Below are 16,473 nucleotides of genomic sequence, written 5' to 3'. Positions count from 1 at the left end.
GTGTAGGGTATAGAGTGTAGGGTATAGAGTGTAGGGTGTAGAGTGTATGGTATAGAGTGTAGGGTATAGTGTGTAGAGTGTAGGGTATAGAGTGTAGGGTATAGAGTGTAGGGTATAGAGTGTAGAGTGTAGAGTATAGAGTGTAGAGTTTTAGGTATAGAGTGTAGAGTGTAGGGTATAGAGTGTAGGGTATAGAGTGTAGGGTATTGAGTGTAGGGTATAGAGTGTAGAGTGTAGGGTATAGAGTCTATGGTATAGAGTGTAGGGTATAGAGTATAGAGTGTAGGGTATAGAGTGTAGAGTGTAGCGTATAGAGTGTAGGGTATAGAGTGTAGGGTATAGTGTGTATGGTATAGAGTTTAGGGTATAGAGTGTATGGTATAGAGCGTAGGGTATCGAGTCTAGAGTGTAGGGTATAGAGTGTAGGGTATAGAGTGTAGATTGTAGGGTATAGAGTGTAGGGTATATAGTGTACAGTGTATGGTATAGAGTGTTGGGTATGGAGTGTAAGGTATAGAGTGTAGAGTGTAGGGTATAGAGTGTAGGGTATAGAGTGTAGGGTATAGAGTGTAGGGTATAGAGTGTAGGGTGTAGAGTGTAGAGTATAGAGTGTAGGGTATAGAGTGTAGGGTATAGAGTGTAGGGTATAGCCTGTAGGGTATAGAGTGTAGGTTATAAAGTGTAGGGTATAGAGTGTAGGGTATAAAGTGTAGAGTGTAGGGTATAGAGTGTATGGTATAGAGTGTAGAGTGTAGGGTATAGAGTGTATGGTATATATTGTAGGGTGTAGAATGTATGTTATAGAGTGTAGGGTATAGAGTGTATGGTATAGAGATTAGAGTGTAGGGTATAGAGTGTATGGTATAGAGTCTAGGGTATAGAGTGTAGAGTGTAGGGTATAGAGTGTATGGTATAGAGTGTAGGGTATAGAGTGTAGGGTATAGAGTGTAGGGTGTAGAGTGTATGGTATAGAGTGTAGGGTATAGTGTGTAGAGTGTAGGGTATAGAGTGTAGGGTATAGAGTGTAGGGTATAGAGTGTAGAGTGTAGAGTATAGAGTGTAGAGTTTAGGGTATAGAGTGTAGAGTGTAGGGTATAGAGTGTAGGGTATAGAGTGTAGGGTATTGAGTGTAGGGTATAGAGTGTAGAGTGTAGGGTATAGAGTCTATGGTATAGAGTGTAGGGTATAGAGTAAAGAGTGTAGGGTATAGAGTGTAGAGTGTAGCGTATAGAGTGTAGGGTATAGAGTGTAGGGTATAGTGTGTATGGTATAGAGTTTAGGGTATAGAGTGTATGGTATAGAGCGTAGGGTATCGAGTGTAGAGTGTAGGGTATAGAGTGTAGGGTATAGAGTGTAGATTGTAGGGTATAGAGTGTAGGGTATATAGTGTAGAGTGTATGGTATAGAGTGTAGGGTATAGAGTGTGTGGTATAGAGTGTATGGTATAGCGTGTAGGGTATGGAGTGTAAGGTATAGAGTGTAGAGTGTAGGGTATAGTGTGTAGGGTATAGAGTGTAGGGTATAGAGTGTAGGGTATAGCGTGTAGGGTATAGAGTGTAGGTTATAAAGTGTAGGGTATAGAGTGTAGGGTATAAAGTGTAGAGTGTAGGGTATAGAGTGTATGGTATAGAGTGTAGAGTGTAGGGTATAGAGTGTATGGTACATATTGTAGGGTGTAGAATGTATGTTATAGAGTGTAGGGTATAGAGTGTATGGTATAGAGATTAGAGTGTAGGGTATAGAGTGTAGGGTATAGAGTGTATGGTATAGAGTCTAGGGTATAGAGTGTAGAGTGTAGGGTATAGAGTGTATGGTATAGAGTGTAGGGTATAGAGTGTAGGGTATAGAGTGTAGGGTGTAGAGTGTATGGTATAGAGTGTAGGGTATAGAGTGTAGGGTATAGAGTGTAGGGTATAGAGTGTAGAGTGTAGAGTATAGAGTGTAGAGTTTAGGGTATAGAGTGTAGAGTGTAGGGTATAGAGTGTAGGGTATAGAGTGTAGGGTATTGAGTGTAGGGTATAGAGTGTAGAGTGTAGGGTATAGAGTCTATGGTATAGAGTGTAGGGTATAGAGTATAGAGTGTAGGGTATAGAGTGTAGAGTGTAGCGTATAGAGTGTAGGGTATAGAGTGTAGGGTATAGTGTGTATGGTATAGAGTTTAGGGTATAGAGTGTATGGTATAGAGCGTAGGGTATCGAGTGTAGAGTGTAGGGTATAGAGTGTAGGGTATAGAGTGTAGATTGTAGGGTATAGAGTGTAGGGTATATAGTGTAGAGTGTATGGTATAGAGTGTAGGGTATAGAGTGTGTGGTATAGAGTGTATGGTATAGCGTGTAGGGTATGGAGTGTAAGGTATAGAGTGTAGAGTGTAGGGTATAGTGTGTAGGGTATAGAGTGTAGGGTATAGATTGTAGGGTATAGAGTGTAGGGTATATAGTGTAGAGTGTATGGTATAGAGTGTAGGGTATAGAGTGTGTGGTATAGAGTGTATGGTATAGCGTGTAGGGTATGGAGTGTAAGGTATAGAGTGTAGAGTGTAGGGTATAGTGTGTAGGGTATAGAGTGTAGGGTATAGAGTGTAGGGTATAGCGTGTAGGGTATAGAGTGTAGGTTATAAAGTGTAGGGTATAGAGTGTAGGGTATAAAGTGTAGAGTGTAGGGTATAGAGTGTATGGTATAGAGTGTAGAGTGTAGGGTATAGAGTGTATGGTATATATTGTAGGGTGTAGAATGTATGTTATAGAGTGTAGGGTATAGAGTGTATGGTATAGAGATTAGAGTGTAGGGTATAGAGTGTAGGGTATAGAGTGTATGGTAAAGAGTCTAGGGTATAGAGTGTAGAGTGTAGGGTATAGAGTGTATGGTATAGAGTGTAGGGTATAGAGTGTAGGGTATAGAGTGTAGGGTGTAGAGTGTATGGTATAGAGTGTAGGGTATAGAGTGTAGGGTATAGAGTGTAGGGTATAGAGTGTAGAGTGTAGAGTATAGAGTGTAGAGTTTAGGGTATAGAGTGTAGAGTGTAGGGTATAGAGTGTAGGGTATAGAGTGTAGGGTATTGAGTGTAGGGTATAGAGTGTAGAGTGTAGGGTATAGAGTCTATGGTATAGAGTGTAGGGTATAGAGTATAGAGTGTAGGGTATAGAGTGTAGAGTGTAGCGTATAGAGTGTAGGGTATAGAGTGTAGGGTATAGTGTGTATGGTATAGAGTTTAGGGTATAGAGTGTATGGTATAGAGCGTAGGGTATCGAGTGTAGAGTGTAGGGTATAGAGTGTAGGGTATAGAGTGTAGATTGTAGGGTATAGAGTGTAGGGTATATAGTGTAGAGTGTATGGTATAGAGTGTAGGGTATAGAGTGTGTGGTATAGAGTGTATGGTATAGCGTGTAGGGTATGGAGTGTAAGGTATAGAGTGTAGAGTGTAGGGTATAGTGTGTAGGGTATAGAGTGTAGGGTATAGAGTGTAGGGTATAGCGTGTAGGGTATAGAGTGTAGGTTATAAAGTGTAGGGTATAGAGTGTAGGGTATAAAGTGTAGAGTGTAGGGTATAGAGTGTATGGTATAGAGTGTAGAGTGTAGGGTATAGAGTGTATGGTATATATTGTAGGGTGTAGAATGTATGTTATAGAGTGTAGGGTATAGAGTGTATGGTATAGAGATTAGAGTGTAGGGTATAGAGTGTAGGGTATAGAGTGTATGGTATAGAGTCTAGGGTATAGAGTGTAGAGTGTAGGGTATAGAGTGTATGGTATAGAGTGTAGGGTATAGAGTGTAGGGTATAGAGTGTAGGGTGTAGAGTGTATGGTATAGAGTGTAGGGTATAGAGTGTAGGGTATAGAGTGTAGGGTATAGAGTGTAGAGTGTAGAGTATAGAGTGTAGAGTTTAGGGTATAGAGTGTAGAGTGTAGGGTATAGAGTGTAGGGTATAGAGTGTAGGGTATTGAGTGTAGGGTATAGAGTGTAGAGTGTAGGGTATAGAGAATATGGTATAGAGTGTAGGGTATAGAGTATAGAGTGTAGGGTATAGAGTGTAGAGTGTAGCGTATAGAGTGTAGGGTATAGAGTGTAGGGTATAGTGTGTATGGTATAGAGTTTAGGGTATAGAGTGTATGGTATAGAGCGTAGGGTATCGAGTGTAGAGTGTAGGGTATAGAGTGTAGGGTATAGAGTGTAGATTGTAGGGTATAGAGTGTAGGGTATATAGTGTAGAGTGTATGGTATAGAGTGTAGGGTATAGAGTGTGTGGTATAGAGTGTATGGTATAGCGTGTAGGGTATGGAGTGTAAGGTATAGAGTGTAGAGTGTAGGGTATAGTGTGTAGGGTATAGAGTGTAGGGTATAGATTGTAGGGTATAGAGTGTAGGGTATATAGTGTAGAGTGTATGGTATAGAGTGTAGGGTATAGAGTGTGTGGTATAGAGTGTATGGTATAGCGTGTAGGGTATGGAGTGTAAGGTATAGAGTGTAGAGTGTAGGGTATAGTGTGTAGGGTATAGAGTGTAGGGTATAGAGTGTAGGGTATAGCGTGTAGGGTATAGAGTGTAGGTTATAAAGTGTAGGGTATAGAGTGTAGGGTATAAAGTGTAGAGTGTAGAGTATAGAGTGTATGGTATAGAGTGTAGAGTGTAGGGTATAGAGTGTATGGTATATATTGTAGGGTGTAGAATGTATGTTATAGAGTGTAGGGTATAGAGTGTATGGTATAGAGATTAGAGTGTAGGGTATAGAGTGTAGGGTATAGAGTGTATGGTATAGAGTCTAGGGTATAGAGTTTAGAGTGTAGGGTATAGAGTGTATGGTATAGAGTGTAGGGTATAGAGTGTAGGGTATAGAGTGTAGGGTGTAGAGTGTATGGTATAGAGTGTAGGGTATAGAGTGTAGGGTATAGAGTGTAGGGTATAGAGTGTAGAGTGTAGAGTATAGAGTGTAGAGTTTAGGGTATAGAGTGTAGAGTGTAGGGTATAGTGTGTAGGGTATAGAGTGTAGGGTATAGAGTGTAGGGTATAGCGTGTAGGGTATAGAGTGTAGGTTATAAAGTGTAGGGTATAGAGTGTAGGGTATAAAGTGTAGAGTGTAGAGTATAGAGTGTATGGTATAGAGTGTAGAGTGTAGGGTATAGAGTGTATGGTATATATTGTAGGGTGTAGAATGTATGTTATAGAGTGTAGGGTATAGAGTGTATGGTATAGAGATTAGAGTGTAGGGTATAGAGTGTAGGGTATAGAGTGTATGGTATAGAGTCTAGGGTATAGAGTTTAGAGTGTAGGGTATAGAGTGTATGGTATAGAGTGTAGGGTATAGAGTGTAGGGTATAGAGTGTAGGGTGTAGAGTGTATGGTATAGAGTGTAGGGTATAGAGTGTAGGGTATAGAGTGTAGGGTATAGAGTGTAGAGTGTAGAGTATAGAGTGTAGAGTTTAGGGTATAGAGTGTAGAGTGTAGGGTATAGAGTGTAGGGTATAGAGTGTAGGGTATAGAGTGTAGAGTGTAGGGTATAGAGTCTATGGTATAGAGTGTAGGGTATAGAGTATAGAGTGTAGGGTATAGAGTGTAGAGTGTAGCGTATAGAGTGTAGGGTATAGAGTGTAGGGTATAGTGTGTATGGTATAGAGTTTAGGGTATAGAGTGTATGGTATAGAGCGTAGGGTATCGAGTGTAGAGTGTAGGGTATAGAGTGTAGGGTATAGAGTGTAGATTGTAGGGTATAGAGTGTAGGGTATATAGTGTAGAGTGTATGGTATAGAGTGTAGGGTATAGAGTGTGTGGTATAGAGTGTATGGTATAGCGTGTAGGGTATGGAGTGTAAGGTATAGAGTGTAGAGTGTAGGGTATATAGTGTAGGGTATAGAGTGTAGATTGTAGGGTATAGAGTGTAGGGTATATAGTGTAGAGTGTATGGTATAGAGTGTAGGGTATAGAGTGTGTGGTATAGAGTGTATGGTATAGCGTGTAGGGTATGAAGTGTAAGATATAGAGTGTAGAGTGTAGGGTATAGTGTGTAGGGTATAGAGTGTAGGGTATAGAGTGTAGGGTATAGAGTGTAGGGTGTAGAGTGTAGAGTATAGAGTGTAGGGTATAGAGTGTAGGGTATAGAGTGTAGGGTATAGCCTGTAGGGTATAGAGTGTAGGGTATAGAGTATAGAGTGTAGGGTATAGAGTGTAGGGTATAGAGTGTAGGGTATAGAGTGTAGAGTGTAGGGTATAGAGTGTAGAGTATAGAGTGTAGGGTATAGAGTGTAGGGTATAAAGTGTAGAGTGTAGGGTATAGAGTGTAGGGTATAGAGTGTAGAGTATAGAGTGTAGAGTGTAGGGTGTACAGTGTAGGGTACAGAGTGTAAGTTATAGAGTGTAGGGTATAGAGTGTATGTTATAGAGTGTAGGGTATAGAGTGTAGGGTATAGAGTGTAGGGTATAGAGTGTACGGTATAGAGTGTAGGATATAGAGTGTAGGGTATTGATTGTAGGGTATAGAGTGTAGAGTGTAGGGTATAGAGTGTAGAGTATAGAGTGTAGAGTGTAGGGTGTACAGTGTAGGGTACAGAGTGTAAGTTATAGAGTGTAGGGTATAGAGTGTATGTTATAGAGTGTAGGGTATAGAGTGTATAGTGTAGGGTATAGAGTGTAGGGTATAGATTGTAGGGTATAGAGTGTAGAGTGTAGGGTATAGAGTGTAGGGTATAGAGTGTATGGTATAGAGTGTAGAGTGTAGGGTATAGAGTGTATAGTGTAGGGTATAGAGTGTAGGGTATAGAGTAAAGGGTATAGAGTGTATGGAATAGAGTGTAGGGTATAGAGTGTAGGGTATAGAGTGTAGGGTATAAAGTGTAGAGTGTAGGGTATAGAGTGTAGATTGTAGGGTATAGAGTGTAGGGTATATAGTGTAGAGTGTATGGTATAGAGTGTAGGGTATAGAGTGTGTGGTATAGAGTGTATGGTATAGCGTGTAGGGTATGGAGTGTAAGGTATAGAGTGTAGAGTGTAGGGTATAGTGTGTAGGTATAGAGTGTAGGGTATAGATTGTAGGGTATAGAGTGTAGGGTATATAGTGTAGAGTGTATGGTATAGAGTGTAGGGTATAGAGTGTGTGGTATAGAGTGTATGGTATAGCGTGTAGGGTATGGAGTGTAAGGTATAGAGTGTAGAGTGTAGGGTATAGCGTGTAGGGTATAGAGTGTAGGTTATAAAGTGTAGGGTATAGAGTGTAGGGTATAAAGTGTAGAGTGTAGGGTATAGAGTGTATGGTATAGAGTGTAGAGTGTAGGGTATAGAGTGTATGGTATAGAGTGTAGGGTATAGAGTGTAGGGTATAGAGTGTAGGGTGTAGAGTGTATGGTATAGAGTGTAGGGTATAGAGTGTAGGGTATAGAGTGTAGGGTATAGAGTGTAGAGTGTAGAGTATAGAGTGTAGAGTTTAGGGTATAGAGTGTAGAGTGTAGGGTATAGAGTGTAGGGTATAGAGTGTAGGGTATAGAGTGTAGAGTGTAGGGTATAGAGTCTATGGTATAGAGTGTAGGGTATAGAGTATAGAGTGTAGGGTATAGAGTGTAGAGTGTAGCGTATAGAGTGTAGGGTATAGAGTGTAGGGTATAGTGTGTATGGTATAGAGTTTAGGGTATAGAGTGTATGGTATAGAGCGTAGGGTATCGAGTGTAGAGTGTAGGGTATAGAGTGTAGGGTATAGAGTGTAGATTGTAGGGTATAGAGTGTAGGGTATATAGTGTAGAGTGTATGGTATAGAGTGTAGGGTATAGAGTGTGTGGTATAGAGTGTATGGTATAGCGTGTAGGGTATGGAGTGTAAGGTATAGAGTGTAGAGTGTAGGGTATATAGTGTAGGGTATAGAGTGTAGATTGTAGGGTATAGAGTGTAGGGTATATAGTGTAGAGTGTATGGTATAGAGTGTAGGGTATAGAGTGTGTGGTATAGAGTGTATGGTATAGCGTGTAGGGTATGAAGTGTAAGATATAGAGTGTAGAGTGTAGGGTATAGTGTGTAGGGTATAGAGTGTAGGGTATAGAGTGTAGGGTATAGAGTGTGTGGTATAGAGTGTATGGTATAGCGTGTAGGGTATGAAGTGTAAGATATAGAGTGTAGAGTGTAGGGTATAGTGTGTAGGGTATAGAGTGTAGGGTATAGAGTGTAGGGTATAGAGTGTAGGGTGTAGAGTGTAGAGTATAGAGTGTAGGGTATAGAGTGTAGGGTATAGAGTGTAGGGTATAGCCTGTAGGGTATAGAGTGTAGGGTATAGAGTATAGAGTGTAGGGTATAGAGTGTAGGGTATAGAGTGTAGGGTATAGAGTGTAGAGTGTAGGGTATAGAGTGTAGAGTATAGAGTGTAGGGTATAGAGTGTAGGGTATAAAGTGTAGAGTGTAGGGTATAGAGTGTAGGGTATAGAGTGTAGAGTATAGAGTGTAGAGTGTAGGGTGTACAGTGTAGGGTACAGAGTGTAAGTTATAGAGTGTAGGGTATAGAGTGTATGTTATAGAGTGTAGGGTATAGAGTGTAGGGTATAGAGTGTAGGGTATAGAGTGTACGGTATAGAGTGTAGGATATAGAGTGTAGGGTATTGATTGTAGGGTATAGAGTGTAGAGTGTAGGGTATAGAGTGTAGAGTATAGAGTGTAGAGTGTAGGGTGTACAGTGTAGGGTACAGAGTGTAAGTTATAGAGTGTAGGGTATAGAGTGTATGTTATAGAGTGTAGGGTATAGAGTGTATAGTGTAGGGTATAGAGTGTAGGGTATAGATTGTAGGGTATAGAGTGTAGAGTGTAGGGTATAGAGTGTAGGGTATAGAGTGTATGGTATAGAGTGTAGAGTGTAGGGTATAGAGTGTATAGTGTAGGGTATAGAGTGTAGGGTATAGAGTAAAGGGTATAGAGTGTATGGAATAGAGTGTAGGGTATAGAGTGTAGGGTATAGAGTGTAGGGTATAAAGTGTAGAGTGTAGGGTATAGAGTGTAGATTGTAGGGTATAGAGTGTAGGGTATATAGTGTAGAGTGTATGGTATAGAGTGTAGGGTAAAGAGTGTGTGGTATAGAGTGTATGGTATAGCGTGTAGGGTATGGAGTGTAAGGTATAGAGTGTAGAGTGTAGGGTATAGAGTGTAGGGTATAGAGTGTAGATTGTAGGGTATAGAGTGTAGGGTATATAGTGTAGAGTGTATGGTATAGAGTGTAGGGTATAGAGTGTAGGGTATGAAGTGTAAGGTATAGAGTGTAGAGTGTAGGGTATAGTGTGTAGGGTATAGAGTGTAGGTTATAAAGTGTAGGGTATAGAGTGTAGGGTATAAAGTGTAGAGTGTAGGGTATAGAGTGTATGGTATAGAGTGTAGAGTGTAGGGTATAGAGTGTATGGTATATATTGTAGGGTGTAGAATGTATGTTATAGAGTGTAGGGTATAGAGTGTATGGTATAGAGATTAGAGTGTAGGGTATAGAGTGTAGGGTATAGAGTGTATGGTATAGAGTCTAGGGTATAGAGTGTAGAGTGTAGGGTATAGAGTGTATGGTATAGAGTGTAGGGTATAGAGTGTAGGGTATAGAGTGTAGGGTGTAGAGTGTATGGTATAGAGTGTAGGGTATAGTGTGTAGAGTGTAGGGTATAGAGTGTAGGGTATAGAGTGTAGGGTATAGAGTGTAGAGTGTAGAGTATAGAGTGTAGAGTTTTAGGTATAGAGTGTAGAGTGTAGGGTATAGAGTGTAGGGTATAGAGTGTAGGGTATTGAGTGTAGGGTATAGAGTGTAGAGTGTAGGGTATAGAGTCTATGGTATAGAGTGTAGGGTATAGAGTATAGAGTGTAGGGTATAGAGTGTAGAGTGTAGCGTATAGAGTGTAGGGTATAGAGTGTAGGGTATAGTGTGTATGGTATAGAGTTTAGGGTATAGAGTGTATGGTATAGAGCGTAGGGTATCGAGTCTAGAGTGTAGGGTATAGAGTGTAGGGTATAGAGTGTAGATTGTAGGGTATAGAGTGTAGGGTATATAGTGTACAGTGTATGGTATAGAGTGTTGGGTATGGAGTGTAAGGTATAGAGTGTAGAGTGTAGGGTATAGAGTGTAGGGTATAGAGTGTAGGGTATAGAGTGTAGGGTATAGAGTGTAGGGTGTAGAGTGTAGAGTATAGAGTGTAGGGTATAGAGTGTAGGGTATAGAGTGTAGGGTATAGCCTGTAGGGTATAGAGTGTAGGTTATAAAGTGTAGGGTATAGAGTGTAGGGTATAAAGTGTAGAGTGTAGGGTATAGAGTGTATGGTATAGAGTGTAGAGTGTAGGGTATAGAGTGTATGGTATATATTGTAGGGTGTAGAATGTATGTTATAGAGTGTAGGGTATAGAGTGTATGGTATAGAGATTAGAGTGTAGGGTATAGAGTGTATGGTATAGAGTCTAGGGTATAGAGTGTAGAGTGTAGGGTATAGAGTGTATGGTATAGAGTGTAGGGTATAGAGTGTAGGGTATAGAGTGTAGGGTGTAGAGTGTATGGTATAGAGTGTAGGGTATAGTGTGTAGAGTGTAGGGTATAGAGTGTAGGGTATAGAGTGTAGGGTATAGAGTGTAGAGTGTAGAGTATAGAGTGTAGAGTTTAGGGTATAGAGTGTAGAGTGTAGGGTATAGAGTGTAGGGTATAGAGTGTAGGGTATTGAGTGTAGGGTATAGAGTGTAGAGTGTAGGGTATAGAGTCTATGGTATAGAGTGTAGGGTATAGAGTATAGAGTGTAGGGTATAGAGTGTAGAGTGTAGCGTATAGAGTGTAGGGTATAGAGTGTAGGGTATAGTGTGTATGGTATAGAGTTTAGGGTATAGAGTGTATGGTATAGAGCGTAGGGTATCGAGTGTAGAGTGTAGGGTATAGAGTGTAGGGTATAGAGTGTAGATTGTAGGGTATAGAGTGTAGGGTATATAGTGTAGAGTGTATGGTATAGAGTGTAGGGTATAGAGTGTGTGGTATAGAGTGTATGGTATAGCGTGTAGGGTATGGAGTGTAAGGTATAGAGTGTAGAGTGTAGGGTATAGTGTGTAGGGTATAGAGTGTAGGGTATAGAGTGTAGGGTATAGCGTGTAGGGTATAGAGTGTAGGTTATAAAGTGTAGGGTATAGAGTGTAGGGTATAAAGTGTAGAGTGTAGGGTATAGAGTGTATGGTATAGAGTGTAGAGTGTAGGGTATAGAGTGTATGGTACATATTGTAGGGTGTAGAATGTATGTTATAGAGTGTAGGGTATAGAGTGTATGGTATAGAGATTAGAGTGTAGGGTATAGAGTGTAGGGTATAGAGTGTATGGTATAGAGTCTAGGGTATAGAGTGTAGAGTGTAGGGTATAGAGTGTATGGTATAGAGTGTAGGGTATAGAGTGTAGGGTATAGAGTGTAGGGTGTAGAGTGTATGGTATAGAGTGTAGGGTATAGAGTGTAGGGTATAGAGTGTAGGGTATAGAGTGTAGAGTGTAGAGTATAGAGTGTAGAGTTTAGGGTATAGAGTGTAGAGTGTAGGGTATAGAGTGTAGGGTATAGAGTGTAGGGTATTGAGTGTAGGGTATAGAGTGTAGAGTGTAGGGTATAGAGTCTATGGTATAGAGTGTAGGGTATAGAGTATAGAGTGTAGGGTATAGAGTGTAGAGTGTAGCGTATAGAGTGTAGGGTATAGAGTGTAGGGTATAGTGTGTATGGTATAGAGTTTAGGGTATAGAGTGTATGGTATAGAGCGTAGGGTATCGAGTGTAGAGTGTAGGGTATAGAGTGTAGGGTATAGAGTGTAGATTGTAGGGTATAGAGTGTAGGGTATATAGTGTAGAGTGTATGGTATAGAGTGTAGGGTATAGAGTGTGTGGTATAGAGTGTATGGTATAGCGTGTAGGGTATGGAGTGTAAGGTATAGAGTGTAGAGTGTAGGGTATAGTGTGTAGGGTATAGAGTGTAGGGTATAGATTGTAGGGTATAGAGTGTAGGGTATATAGTGTAGAGTGTATGGTATAGAGTGTAGGGTATAGAGTGTGTGGTATAGAGTGTATGGTATAGCGTGTAGGGTATGGAGTGTAAGGTATAGAGTGTAGAGTGTAGGGTATAGTGTGTAGGGTATAGAGTGTAGGGTATAGAGTGTAGGGTATAGCGTGTAGGGTATAGAGTGTAGGTTATAAAGTGTAGGGTATAGAGTGTAGGGTATAAAGTGTAGAGTGTAGGGTATAGAGTGTATGGTATAGAGTGTAGAGTGTAGGGTATAGAGTGTATGGTATATATTGTAGGGTGTAGAATGTATGTTATAGAGTGTAGGGTATAGAGTGTATGGTATAGAGATTAGAGTGTAGGGTATAGAGTGTAGGGTATAGAGTGTATGGTATAGAGTCTAGGGTATAGAGTGTAGAGTGTAGGGTATAGAGTGTATGGTATAGAGTGTAGGGTATAGAGTGTAGGGTATAGAGTGTAGGGTGTAGAGTGTATGGTATAGAGTGTAGGGTATAGAGTGTAGGGTATAGAGTGTAGGGTATAGAGTGTAGAGTGTAGAGTATAGAGTGTAGAGTTTAGGGTATAGAGTGTAGAGTGTAGGGTATAGAGTGTAGGGTATAGAGTGTAGGGTATTGAGTGTAGGGTATAGAGTGTAGAGTGTAGGGTATAGAGTCTATGGTATAGAGTGTAGGGTATAGAGTATAGAGTGTAGGGTATAGAGTGTAGAGTGTAGCGTATAGAGTGTAGGGTATAGAGTGTAGGGTATAGTGTGTATGGTATAGAGTTTAGGGTATAGAGTGTATGGTATAGAGCGTAGGGTATCGAGTGTAGAGTGTAGGGTATAGAGTGTAGGGTATAGAGTGTAGATTGTAGGGTATAGAGTGTAGGGTATATAGTGTAGAGTGTATGGTATAGAGTGTAGGGTATAGAGTGTGTGGTATAGAGTGTATGGTATAGCGTGTAGGGTATGGAGTGTAAGGTATAGAGTGTAGGGTATAGTGTGTAGGGTATAGAGTGTAGGGTATAGAGTGTAGGGTATAGCGTGTAGGGTATAGAGTGTAGGTTATAAAGTGTAGGGTATAGAGTGTAGGGTATAAAGTGTAGAGTGTAGGGTATAGAGTGTATGGTATAGAGTGTAGAGTGTAGGGTATAGAGTGTATGGTATATATTGTAGGGTGTAGAATGTATGTTATAGAGTGTAGGGTATAGAGTGTATGGTATAGAGATTAGAGTGTAGGGTATAGAGTGTAGGGTATAGAGTGTATGGTATAGAGTCTAGGGTATAGAGTGTAGAGTGTAGGGTATAGAGTGTATGGTATAGAGTGTAGGGTATAGAGTGTAGGGTATAGAGTGTAGGGTGTAGAGTGTATGGTATAGAGTGTAGGGTATAGAGTGTAGGGTATAGAGTGTAGGGTATAGAGTGTAGAGTGTAGAGTATAGAGTGTAGAGTTTAGGGTATAGAGTGTAGAGTGTAGGGTATAGAGTGTAGGGTATAGAGTGTAGGGTATTGAGTGTAGGGTATAGAGTGTAGAGTGTAGGGTATAGAGAATATGGTATAGAGTGTAGGGTATAGAGTATAGAGTGTAGGGTATAGAGTGTAGAGTGTAGCGTATAGAGTGTAGGGTATAGAGTGTAGGGTATAGTGTGTATGGTATAGAGTTTAGGGTATAGAGTGTATGGTATAGAGCGTAGGGTATCGAGTGTAGAGTGTAGGGTATAGAGTGTAGGGTATAGAGTGTAGATTGTAGGGTATAGAGTGTAGGGTATATAGTGTAGAGTGTATGGTATAGAGTGTAGGGTATAGAGTGTGTGGTATAGAGTGTATGGTATAGCGTGTAGGGTATGGAGTGTAAGGTATAGAGTGTAGAGTGTAGGGTATAGTGTGTAGGGTATAGAGTGTAGGGTATAGATTGTAGGGTATAGAGTGTAGGGTATATAGTGTAGAGTGTATGGTATAGAGTGTAGGGTATAGAGTGTGTGGTATAGAGTGTATGGTATAGCGTGTAGGGTATGGAGTGTAAGGTATAGAGTGTAGAGTGTAGGGTATAGTGTGTAGGGTATAGAGTGTAGGGTATAGAGTGTAGGGTATAGCGTGTAGGGTATAGAGTGTAGGTTATAAAGTGTAGGGTATAGAGTGTAGGGTATAAAGTGTAGAGTGTAGAGTATAGAGTGTATGGTATAGAGTGTAGAGTGTAGGGTATAGAGTGTATGGTATATATTGTAGGGTGTAGAATGTATGTTATAGAGTGTAGGGTATAGAGTGTATGGTATAGAGATTAGAGTGTAGGGTATAGAGTGTAGGGTATAGAGTGTATGGTATAGAGTCTAGGGTATAGAGTTTAGAGTGTAGGGTATAGAGTGTATGGTATAGAGTGTAGGGTATAGAGTGTAGGGTATAGAGTGTAGGGTGTAGAGTGTATGGTATAGAGTGTAGGGTATAGAGTGTAGGGTATAGAGTGTAGGGTATAGAGTGTAGAGTGTAGAGTATAGAGTGTAGAGTTTAGGGTATAGAGTGTAGAGTGTAGGGTATAGTGTGTAGGGTATAGAGTGTAGGGTATAGAGTGTAGGGTATAGCGTGTAGGGTATAGAGTGTAGGTTATAAAGTGTAGGGTATAGAGTGTAGGGTATAAAGTGTAGAGTGTAGAGTATAGAGTGTATGGTATAGAGTGTAGAGTGTAGGGTATAGAGTGTATGGTATATATTGTAGGGTGTAGAATGTATGTTATAGAGTGTAGGGTATAGAGTGTATGGTATAGAGATTAGAGTGTAGGGTATAGAGTGTAGGGTATAGAGTGTATGGTATAGAGTCTAGGGTATAGAGTTTAGAGTGTAGGGTATAGAGTGTATGGTATAGAGTGTAGGGTATAGAGTGTAGGGTATAGAGTGTAGGGTGTAGAGTGTATGGTATAGAGTGTAGGGTATAGAGTGTAGGGTATAGAGTGTAGGGTATAGAGTGTAGAGTGTAGAGTATAGAGTGTAGAGTTTAGGGTATAGAGTGTAGAGTGTAGGGTATAGAGTGTAGGGTATAGAGTGTAGGGTATAGAGTGTAGAGTGTAGGGTATAGAGTCTATGGTATAGAGTGTAGGGTATAGAGTATAGAGTGTAGGGTATAGAGTGTAGAGTGTAGCGTATAGAGTGTAGGGTATAGAGTGTAGGGTATAGTGTGTATGGTATAGAGTTTAGGGTATAGAGTGTATGGTATAGAGCGTAGGGTATCGAGTGTAGAGTGTAGGGTATAGAGTGTAGGGTATAGAGTGTAGATTGTAGGGTATAGAGTGTAGGGTATATAGTGTAGAGTGTATGGTATAGAGTGTAGGGTATAGAGTGTGTGGTATAGAGTGTATGGTATAGCGTGTAGGGTATGGAGTGTAAGGTATAGAGTGTAGAGTGTAGGGTATATAGTGTAGGGTATAGAGTGTAGATTGTAGGGTATAGAGTGTAGGGTATATAGTGTAGAGTGTATGGTATAGAGTGTAGGGTATAGAGTGTGTGGTATAGAGTGTATGGTATAGCGTGTAGGGTATGAAGTGTAAGATATAGAGTGTAGAGTGTAGGGTATAGTGTGTAGGGTATAGAGTGTAGGGTATAGAGTGTAGGGTATAGAGTGTAGGGTGTAGAGTGTAGAGTATAGAGTGTAGGGTATAGAGTGTAGGGTATAGAGTGTAGGGTATAGCCTGTAGGGTATAGAGTGTAGGGTATAGAGTATAGAGTGTAGGGTATAGAGTGTAGGGTATAGAGTGTAGGGTATAGAGTGTAGAGTGTAGGGTATAGAGTGTAGAGTATAGAGTGTAGGGTATAGAGTGTAGGGTATAAAGTGTAGAGTGTAGGGTATAGAGTGTAGGGTATAGAGTGTAGAGTATAGAGTGTAGAGTGTAGGGTGTACAGTGTAGGGTACAGAGTGTAAGTTATAGAGTGTAGGGTATAGAGTGTATGTTATAGAGTGTAGGGTATAGAGTGTAGGGTATAGAGTGTAGGGTATAGAGTGTACGGTATAGAGTGTAGGATATAGAGTGTAGGGTATTGATTGTAGGGTATAGAGTGTAGAGTGTAGGGTATAGAGTGTAGAGTATAGAGTGTAGAGTGTAGGGTGTACAGTGTAGGGTACAGAGTGTAAGTTATAGAGTGTAGGGTATAGAGTGTATGTTATAGAGTGTAGGGTATAGAGTGTATAGTGTAGGGTATAGAGTGTAGGGTATAGATTGTAGGGTATAGAGTGTAGAGTGTAGGGTATAGAGTGTAGGGTATAGAGTGTATGGTATAGAGTGTAGAGTGTAGGGTATAGAGTGTATAGTGTAGGGTATAGAGTGTAGGGTATAGAGTAAAGGGTATAGAGTGTATGGAATAGAGTGTAGGGTATAGAGTGTAGGGTATAGAGTGTAGGGTATAAAGTGTAGAGTGTAGGGTATAGAGTGTAGATTGTAGGGTATAGAGTGTAGGGTATATAGTGTAGAGTGTATGGTATAGAGTGTAGGGTATAGAGTGTGTGGTATAGAGTGTATGGTATAGCGTGTAGGGTATGGAGTGTAAGGTATAGAGTG

Source organism: Ranitomeya imitator, chromosome 7 (assembly GCF_032444005.1).
Source record: "Ranitomeya imitator isolate aRanImi1 chromosome 7, aRanImi1.pri, whole genome shotgun sequence".
In the NCBI taxonomy this organism is placed as follows: Eukaryota; Metazoa; Chordata; class Amphibia; order Anura; family Dendrobatidae; genus Ranitomeya; species Ranitomeya imitator.
This window is presented reverse-complemented; position numbering follows the sequence as displayed.